Source organism: Pyxicephalus adspersus, chromosome 3 (genome assembly GCF_032062135.1).
Source record: "Pyxicephalus adspersus chromosome 3, UCB_Pads_2.0, whole genome shotgun sequence".
NCBI lineage: Eukaryota > Metazoa > Chordata > Amphibia > Anura > Pyxicephalidae > Pyxicephalus > Pyxicephalus adspersus.
Genome location: NC_092860.1, coordinates 149,810,361 through 149,821,381, shown reverse-complemented (window position 1 = coordinate 149,821,381; position 11,021 = coordinate 149,810,361). Strand labels below are relative to the sequence as shown.

At 37.0% G+C, this 11,021-nt stretch overlaps 1 protein-coding gene across 1 annotated transcript in view; it reads right to left on the bottom strand.

The window, feature by feature from the left end:
• The window catches only part of DDRGK1 (DDRGK domain containing 1), a gene marked incomplete in the record, with an annotated part of 41,494 nt that overhangs the window by 16,927 nt on the left and 13,546 nt on the right, over positions 1 to 11,021 (bottom strand).

Genomic DNA, 11,021 nt, shown 5'->3' with positions numbered 1-11,021 from the left:
TTTTTTATGCTACTATTTCCATTTATGTTTTCGGGACCTGACAAATTGCAGAAAATTTGTAGATTATCAGAAAAGTAACAAATTGAGATGTTGAATCACACAAAAAAAGTCGTACAGATTTGTATATTAAAGAACAGGGAGGGAAATTCAAATGTATTTCTAAGAATCGTACATCAGGCCATGCGGCTTCCAGCCCTTATCATGAAGAATTAGCTTCTCATTTATTAACTACAGGTCTGTATTAATAATATTATTATTGTATTGTGGTAATAATAAAAACACCACCAAGATTACAAAATGTCATATTTACTTGAACAAATCACATTTCTATATAAAAAAAAATTTTAAAAAAAAAAATAATATTAAACTCAACACCGAAAAAAAATGATACCAAATGTTATAATTCTGCTGCTAGTTAAAACAGTCATATGACAAACCCAGAACAACTATACAACCCCACAATATTGAGTCTGATTTATTAAAGCTAATAAAGCTGGAGAAGATACATTTCATCAGTGAAGCTGGGTGATGCAGCAAACCTGGAATTGATTTCTTCAAAGTCATTTGCTGTTTGTTAGCAAATGGTTTCAAACCTGGACCAAATCGATTACAGGTTTGCTGGGTCGGATGTGGCTGAATGGTAACAATGTGCCCCAATTGATAGACGTTAATATGAAAATTCTGCTGATGGAATCACTTTTTTTTACTCTCAAACTTGAGCTAAACCCTTACACAATGTCTTGGTAATCAAATAGAGGAAAAAAATAATTTTCCAGGTTTCTTGAAAAAGCTTGCAATAAGCGTAGCCAAGATGACAGTCTTTTGGTAAAATATATTTTCTTACCTTGGCTTTCATTTAATTAGCACATTTGATACAATAGGAGAACGGCCTTTCTATGCACTTGGTGCTTCAGGGAGGAGGGTGCGTCACAAAGGATGGCCGTTATCTCTATACCTTAAATGCAAGTCTGTCAATAGATGGAATTATTTGAATAATTCTAGTTTTTGAAGACAATTGCTTGTTGAAACTCCATAATGGAGTGAGTATCACCAATATTATTGGAGAAGGACTGAATATTACGAGAACATATATGGGGCACCACCATCTCTCTATGTTGTGATTTTAATGCCACCTTTTGCCTGCCTCCATACCAAGGGAAAAAGCATACCGGTAACTGTAACAACTTTTTGTGCTGATAACCTAATAACGGTACCAATTACATCCCTGAGGAAGTGGACATAGTCTGCGAAACGCGTTGGTGGATCTCAACATATGTAATGTGTACAATGTATCTGGCCAATGTATGTTAGTTGTCAATTAGACTCTTTCTGAAATTTGGTATATGGGAAGAGGCATGCATATTTTAATTGTCACTTTTAATGAGGGAAAAAAAAATGTATGATATTTTAATGATATTTACTGCTGTTAAAGTCTTGTAATTTCTTTGCTTTTGTATTCTTTAATGTATATTGGGGATGTTGGCAGCATTGTAATTGTTAGAAAACCAGAATGTAGAAATTATGATATAGCCATATTCTGTTATTGCATGTGTAGGATTTTGTTCTCACAAATCAATGCTGAATCATTCTTCTTTATAATGGCAGTGTAAATTCACTTTGCCTGATTTATTAAAGCTCTCCAAGGCTGGAGAGGATACACTTTCATCAGTGAATCAGAGTGATCCAGAAAACCTGGAATGGGTCTGGTCCAGGACTGAAGCATTGGTAACAAATGGCAAATTACATTTAAGAAATCCATTTTCTGGATCTCCCAGCTTCACTGATAAAAGTGTATCTTCTCCAGCCTTGGAGAGCTTTCATAAATCAGGTAATTGAAGTACGAGACAAAAGACATGCGTTTGTTACACACTTCAAATGAGGGCATTGCACCATCTACTGATCGTCAATATTAATCCAAAAAAGATCATTTAAAGCACAATTGACATATCATATACATCTCACAAGTACAAAATGTTTCACCCTATAAATGGGTATATAAAATATTTTTTAGAAACATGCTATGAATGTATTCATTCTTATTATTTACATATACATTAAGGTAATAAAAAAACATACATACCTGATATACCAATTACCATTAGGAGGGTTTATACAAATCAGTATATGAGACACGAAGAAAACTAATGTAAAACTGCAAGCATAATAAAATTTCTGGTGACTATTACTATAACTAATCAAAATGTACTGATGCATATTCTGCTACAAATTAGAGAAATCAAACACTATCTGTCACAGCCTGAAACTTCTCCCCTTGTGACTTGCTACAAAGTTGTTGATGAAATGTTGCAGACTGGTCAATGTGGGAAAGGAAACTGTGGCAATATTTCCTCCTATCTGCAGCAGACTAATGACATCATTAAAGACCTGGAAAAGTCCATCTCATGATGTTTTATGTTTTTTATGATATATTTTTAGAAATCTTTGATATGGTTGTAGATTGTGAAATATTAGGAAATACGTCATGACTTGCAACGTTACGTAAAACCAAGTATACCTTAAAAAATGTTGAGTCTGCCATTGTTACCTGTTTCAAAAACTGGATTAGTGTTTCTTAACCTTTCTAACCTGGGGGAACCCTTGAAATTATTTTCAGGTCTTCTGGGGATTCCAGCTATAATTATTATATCCACAGCTTGTAGTATATTAGTTTGAAAGTCAGTCGGAAAGAATGACTCTTACGTTGCTGACCAATAGGAAGAATGTCAACCTTACAGATAGCCAAAAAGATCATTGGTGTCAGTAAATTAAACCACAAGCTGCTCATTGCTCAGGTAACCCCAGCAAACTCTGGAGGAACCCTGGTTGAGAAACACTGATCTGGATAATATACTTACACATTTGCTTTTGAGTTGCATACGCAGAACATATCTGCTGATAATGACTTTCCATTCTCAACCTCTTTATTACTATTGTAGAAAGAAGTTAACTGAAACCTGGTGTTGGGGGGGTGAAAATAACTTGTTATAATTAAAACTGGGGTGCAGTCACTGCTGATCCCCTCTGCACATACTAGGTAAACAGCTTTTGTGCCCTTTTTTATTAAACTTCCAGCAAATATTTTGCCTGGCTCTTCCTAACACATTTTCCTGCTCCTAGTGGGTGGGATATAAAGCAGAAGGAAGTGACATCATAACTGAGCAGGACTGGGAGGAACTACAAAAATCTATCAAGCATCACGAACCAAACCTTTATACAGCAAGTTTAATGATGCATAAATTTGGTAGGGGGGGTTGTGAATTGAACCAATATTTGATGGTCTAAAGCAGCCTCTCTCAACCTTTTTACCATGAAGAACCCTTGGAAAAAACTTCCTTTAGGGAACCCTTGCTATAATTATTATATCCACAGCTCACAGTATATTAGAGTGATGGTCAGTTGGAAGAATGCTTCTCACATTGCTGGCCATTTGGAAGAATGTCACCCTTAAGCTGCGTACACACGTGCAATTTTTGTCGTTGGAAAGGATCTTTCACGATCCTTTCCAACGACAAAGGACTACACGATGCATGAACGGTGCTGTACATGCATCACCATTCTGCTCTATGGAGAGGGGAGGGGGAGAGCGGCGGGACCAAGGGGCAACCTGCTGCGCGCTCTTCCCCTTTCCCATGCATTAGGATCGTTAGTTGTCCGTGGTTCCGCCAGGACGGTCGTTCGGACGATGGACGACACCGACTGTACACACGGCAGATTTTCGCCCGATATCTGGCCGATGACGATTATCGGGCGAGAAAAATCTGACGTGTGTACGCAGCTTTAAAAATAGCTAAAAAGTATGGATACCCTTACAGATAGCTAATGTGGTGTCCAAAAAACGGACCTGAGAGAAACAAATTGCTCATTGCTCCCTAAAAACCTCTGAAGGAACCCTAAATACAGGGAAACACGACTACGTGTACATGACTACATATATACCTCCTTAACATAAGCTAAGTTTTTTTAGATATCCCACATACCGTATATTTTTTTTTCCAAAGCATCGTGAAAAAGCTTTATTCTAATATTCACCAACTGATGGACTACAGGATACATAGTTACATAGTCAGTTAGGTTGCAAAAAATCCATCATGTTCAACCACTAGGAAAATAAACATATCTCAGATTTAATACCTTATGGACATAGCTGATCCAGAGGAAGGTAAAATGGTAAAATTTGCTCCAGCAGGGGAAAAAATTCCTTTCTGATCCCAGGAGGGAATCATATGTTCCCTGGATCTTCAGTCTCTGTTATCTTTTATTTAAAAAATGTATTACATATATAATATGATATAAAGATGACGTTAGTAGGTAATTTTGTATTCTAGAAGAAAACCAACCAACAGTGGTTTTGATTTCATTTTCATTAGCGAGTACAATGGATTACTAAAAGGATTTTTTCGTGCGTGCAAAAAGATTGTTCTTTCCTATACATATACAATAATCTAATAAATCATTTATGTGTTTCTAATATTTGTCTAAAGTAAAAATGTCCTAAAAACTAAAACCAATCCAACACACACCCTGTGCTATTTGTCACCTCTCAATCTCCAAATACCCCAACTTTGGCAAAAGGGTATTTAGCTTTGCCTAGATATAGTGTCCTGGTCACTTTACCTATCCACTGAAGTGTACTTTCTAAATTGTTCAAAAAAAGCTGATAAATCCTGTGTGCTGCAGCTTTTTTTTTTTTTGAGTTGTGGCACAGCAGCCGCGTGGGGAATTCCCTTTTACCCGTGGAGTTTTTCTGGTGAGGAAATGGTTTACCAACTGACAACTTTATCACCGAGAGAGAGCTTCCTTTTCAGTGCAAAAACAGTATTCTTTGTACATGATTACAAGAGGTCTGCACTGATCTCGCCATCTTCCTGTGTATATTCTGCATGTCGGCTTTGCTTTTCTCACCATTAAAAAAAATTACTTTTTTTTTATTTAAAGAATATTTTATTTTGCAGGCAAGCGTTTATAGGTGTCTATAAAAGTCACGTACCAAAATCTGTACATACTGATAGTTTATCTCTGGTTTCATAAATTTATATGTTGTGCATCTAAAGGAAACATTAGAATCAATTGCCACATTGCATGTGAATAATTTCAGGCTATGTTTACAAAAAGTAATAACAAAAAAAAATAATGTGCCATGACAAGGTTTTCATCAAAGGTTATTGCATTTTTATACAAATTTTAATTTGAAGTGGACCTGTATTTAAAAGACTTGCTATAGGGAATACCCACAAAACAGTTGCCCCCCCTGTAAAATCATTGGAGTTCATTGAGGGACACGGCAAGTCTTAAACACCTAGTCCATACTGTTGCCTAGGCCAGCACAAAATATTCTACCCTAATTTCTAAATTATGAAGCAAGAAAAAAAATACAAAGTACATGATCATTCATTTTAAAAAACAGAGAAATGGAACCTGATAAAAAGATTTTATAGTGAAGATAAAAATCCAATTTCCTTTCTAATCCATAGGGAGCACATGGAGTCCTAAACCTTCTGAACCCAATGTAACACAAACTGGGGATTGCCTGCAGCTCAGTCTCCTGGATCTTGTACCTAAAACTGGCATTATAAAAAGCAGGAACATCCACCAGAAACCAGATGGAAGCCTTGAAAATATACAAAAGAGAAATGATTATGAAAAGATGAGAAATGTTCAGAGCCCCTGAGGAGTAAAGCCTTAACAGGAAGGGGATGACCTAATGCCTTGGACCTCAAATGTATATGATGGCCTGTCTAAGCCACCTAGGGGACCCAGGAACTTTCCAAAGCCGATCCAAAGTAAAAAAAGGAAATCATTCTTTTGAAAAGAAGCAGTGACTAAGAATTTCAAAAGAACCAGACAGCATGAACTACATCCAGACAATGTAGGAAATTTTTTCTTTTGCAAAATAGGGCGATAGCTACCATCAACTGTGGATAACTCTAGAAAAGAATGCTTCTCTTGGGTTAAAAGAGTGGCTTCTAAAAAGCTAAGAGGGCCATGGAGATAGTGAATGGACTAGAAAAAACACATTAGGACTTTAGACCCAGATCAAAGAGGGAAGCCAAAGGTTTCTAAAACAAAATGGAGAGTGCAGAGACTTGATCTTTGATTGTGCTAACAACCAAACATTAGTCAAGACTGGAAGAAGAGAATCCCTTGGAGAAGCACCAAGATTTCTTGCGTAAAGTGGGTCTAACCTCTGAGCATCACAGCAGCCTTAGAGTCAGACATATCCCTGTCCTAGGCCATGATGATTAATAGCATGGTGAAATTGAATCTGGTTCTGGTGGTTCCACAACTGGATGATCCAATGCTAAAAGCTTAGCCAAACTGGCTAAAACATAAATATCTTTACAAGAGATTAGATTCCAATAACAACCAAATCCCATTTATCTGTAAGATGCTCATGAGTACCCCTTAGTAGGTATTATTTCTGAAACAGTAAGGATCCATTGGATTGGGATAAACAGGAATATTTAAAAAGGAAGTTCAGACAGTGCAACGTGTACATATTCTTTGTATCATACTGGGGTTCTGGCTCTCATGCCTTTCCTTTCACAACTGAGAAAAGCAAATTGCTTTGTGTGAAATAGGACTTTCAAGCTTCAACTATTATATGTTTGTGGCTGAAGCAAGAAAAATTCTACAAAGCTTTCATGGTGCCAACTCTCATTGGAATTATTTTCTAAGTGTTATAACCTGGAATTAAAATAGATTGTCTACATTGCTGAAATATGAGGAATAAATCACATAGTATAAAGTGTCTATAGGAATAAGTGACTGTATTGTCGATATATCCTGAAACAGGCAATGGTATTAATGCAGAATTAAACCCATGGTACTCATCTGTCCCTGTTCCATTGGAAGGCACCTTCACCCTCGTCCTTTTATTTCTGGAGTTGCTCTATGGCCACCTTTAATTGGCCTGGCCAAGATGACCTAATTCCCGGAAAGGCAGGGAGTTCACTCATACCACAAAGCACAAGGGAAGCCAGGATTGGCAGCTATCTCTACCAACCAACGATTGCAATGTGCAGCTCAGAAGAAATTGACAGCTTGGCAATTAAAGCATACCTAAACTCAAAATGTTTACATAAAAGTGTGGACAACCCTTTTATATCAAGTAAAAATTGCTGGACCCGAAAAGGGTCCAGCACCTTCCCTTTATGTCTTGATCAACATGTTAACCATCACAGAATGGGAGCACAGAGTCTTCCGGGATACATACATTACACTTTACGGGAAGTTCTGGCTGCTCCTTCTGCGCATGCCCAATCTCGGGCATGCGCAGAAGGAGCCTTTTCTTTAATTAGAGAAAACAAATGCCGATCTCAAGAATGTGCAGTGAGATCGGCATTTCTTTTTTTCCCATCTACGTCACCCAATCTCGCACCTGCACAGTACGAGATAGGGTGATGTTCAAAAAAGACAGAAGAAGATGGCGGTGCCCAGCGTTTGCTCCGGGCCATGGAAGAATACCAGGGAGACGCGGTACTCGACTGAAGAATCCTCTTGATGGATCGATGAATCTGCGGTATTAAAAATGTGATTTTTTTTTTTTTTTAGTTTAGTTCTGCTTTATGAACAAATATTGTAGAAGGGACATCGCCTGTTCTTTTCTGCAATAAAACACCTGCCTGATCTCCAGATTTTGAAAGTAGGACCTGGTCTGCAGAGTTTTTTCAGAGACAATCACTCGTCATGCCAGGTAAAAATCTGGCATTAGTACAGGCTTCCCACAACATCAGTTATCAATCCTCCTTGCTGGATAACAAAACAATCAACCAGTATTGAGGACTATTACAGACGCTCCAGATTGTTTGCCTCTGGCGTGAAGAGGTGACTGTATAAACAGTCGCCATAAAACTGAGCAGCCCATCTGTACAGCAATCGTTCCTAAAGCAACTGCTTACGAGCAACTGACAGGAGTCAGGAGGGACTGGGGGCAGACACAATATAAGGATCACTATTCTATAGATGCCCTTACGTTTGTTGTATAGAACACTCTACAACTGTATGAATGCTGTATACATCAAATTTTAAAAATCCCCTTTCAATCTATTTTATTAGCAGATTATACCACTACAAAATATAAGTGCAACAGCGATAAAAATCTGTTAGGCCCATTTTCTATTTTTTTTCAGGCTACGGTGACAGAATCAGCGGGAATTAGAACATAATTAGGACAAAAATACAACATGAAATCCAAAAATGAGTGTGCAAAAATAAAGATGTGTGGAGCTCGGCATTGGACCTGATCTTAAATTAGTCCTATTTTTAATATACTAAATTCACCAACTGCCAAAACATTATAAACTGTGTAATCACACAAAATAATCTATACACAGTGTAAAGGTCAGAGTCAAACTTTAGAATCTGTGTAGGAGGACAGGCGGTGTCTTTTTTTTTTCTTCTCCGCTTGTCTTTTCGTTGACTTTAAACAAAAAGAACTAAAGCTAAAATCCTGCAAATTAACAAGGGTGATGCAGAATGAAATAAAACTGAAACTGACCATTGTTCTATATCACAATAGTTCACCTAAATCTACTATTTGTCAAGTCATTACGTGGCTTCACATTAAAATTATAACTTATTACTGGAATCATTTGATTCCAAAAATGACCTGCAGTGACAACAAATGAATCAATATTTGTTAATCTTCATTTTGATACACTTTTTTATCTATACTAATTTACTATTTTATATAAAAAAAATATAGCACGCCTCACCCTTGTTGTATTTAGTTGCAAATTGTCTATCAATTGTATGATTAAATCATTCAATATAACTTTTGTGTTATGTTATCTGTATTACCCATCTTTGTTATAGTTTTTGTTCTGTATGGTGATATAGCTGCTGATTGCATTGCATGCATCAGCAATAATGAAAACATTTTACTTCACCAGAGGCAAATTAAAGTTTTGGAATGGCCCAGCCAGAGCCCAGACTTAAATCCAATAAAAAATCTGTGGGGTGATCAATGCGCAAGCAATGCCTTCACAATCTTACAAATTTGGAGCACTTTTGCAAGGAAGAATGGTCAAATATTGTCAAGTTAGGATGTGCCATGCTCATGGACTCTGACCCAAGAAGACTGAATGCTGGAATTACATCAAAAGTTGCTTTAAATAAGTATTAGTTTATTGGTGTGTACACTTATGCAACCACCAATCGTATGTTTTTGTTTAATTTTTATAATTTTATATTATACAGGGTATAGGAATAGGTGAGAACAGTTTTGAAATTATTTATTGTGGGAAAGATTATTCAAAGTATGTCTAAAGCTACAAAAATGTATTAAAAAAAATTACAATTGTTTTTATTTATTTCTGTGCTTACTGGTACTGAAAAAACAAACTTTTGACAGATGAGGGCAAATCTTCCAATAGAGACAGTCGTTCTTGTGACAGTTGGCTAACAGGGGATTTCCCTTGCTTTAGGGGATCTCCTCTCTCCTTCCTGCCATTTTCACAGGACAGGTAATGAGGGCACATTTCTATAAACGGAGATAGATCTCCTTTTATAATCAGACCCTGCATTTTTCATCTTTCAATTCAGCGGCTAGGTAGCCTTCAAAGCAACTGTGTTGTGCAGGTTCACAATTTACAATTCATTAAACTGCAGAGAATCAACAATGTAACCCATGTTGCAGCAACACAATGGGGTTATTATTGGGTTTTTACATATACTTGAGTACTTAAAGGGGACCTAAACTCAAAAGGCCTTCTTTACATAAAAGGGTAGACAACCTTTTTATTCAAAGAAAAAATGTTAAAATGCTGAATACGGATACTGGGACCACGCGGGGCCCAAGCGAAGAAACCTCCCAACGGATCTGCGGGATAAAAGGTGTGTTTTTTTTTTGTTTTGAGTTTAGTTACGCTTTAAGCCCAGACTATGGATATCCAAGTATTTACATATTCTTAACATTCTTTTTTTTAGAAAAAGTCTCAATGACATTTCTAGCTCCAGGTACTGTGTAGGTTGCAGGCTGCCAAGATTTTGCTGTAATTTCAGTGCCCCCGTTTTACATTTTAAAATTGACAATGCCTGCAGCTACAGAGGTGATATATGTTTTTTCATGGTGGGTGCAGGCATACCAAGTAATAAGCAATGCTTCCAGGTATTGTTACCTCTCAGGGTTCCAGGTACTCCAGCAATAATTGTGTTCAAGACTAGGTGAAGCGTATAAAAGATTATTACATTGTTTTAGATCAGTGTAGACTGGTTGAATCACCTTGAGCTATTTGAATAAACAAAACACTGTACTTTTATTTTGGAAATCTGCAATATGCTTGACTTACTTTACATGAGTCAAAAACATAAATACTCACTGTACACCCCATCCTCAAGCTGCTTGCTGGGAGGACGAATCTCTTGGAGTAGCTCCACCATTGTGCAGGAATATCTTGCTCAACCTTTTAATTTAAAAGTGTAAGTGTCCCTTCTTTGTTTTGTTGGCCACTAGACAGCGGTGGCCAGGAAGAACCTTAAATAATTTTTGCAGCAGTAATATCCAGGGTCACAGATACCATGATGCTGGAAAGAATGACTGCTATAATCCGAGATTCCCTGCTGAGTTTCTTTGAGGTATGGCCGCCATGGCTAGACCATCATAGTTCATCAGACCTTGATTCTAGGTCATTACACCTATGATTACTAGATTAGTGGGACAAGCCAATAATCATGTGATAATTATCCGACCACGGGACCCCTACCCATCTTTTGCTTGCTTTTCCTTTGCCTGTGCCTGTGTTCTAAACCCATCCTCTTGTCTTTTTTTCTCCCTTTTAAAATATGTTACAAAACATGCTGATTTGTTTGCATTTAATTTGTGTTTATATTGCGTTTTCATCTGCTAATATGTCCTAGCTATGTGTGTCCCATGTTTATGTTTACAATATATTATTCTTTGTGTACATTGCATTTTGTACCTCCCCTATTATTAAAATATTTTGAGAAAAAACACTTCTTGCTATAGAAAAAATAAAAATAAAAAAGGTGAGGCCAAAATTAAATGGTCTTTGCTACCATTG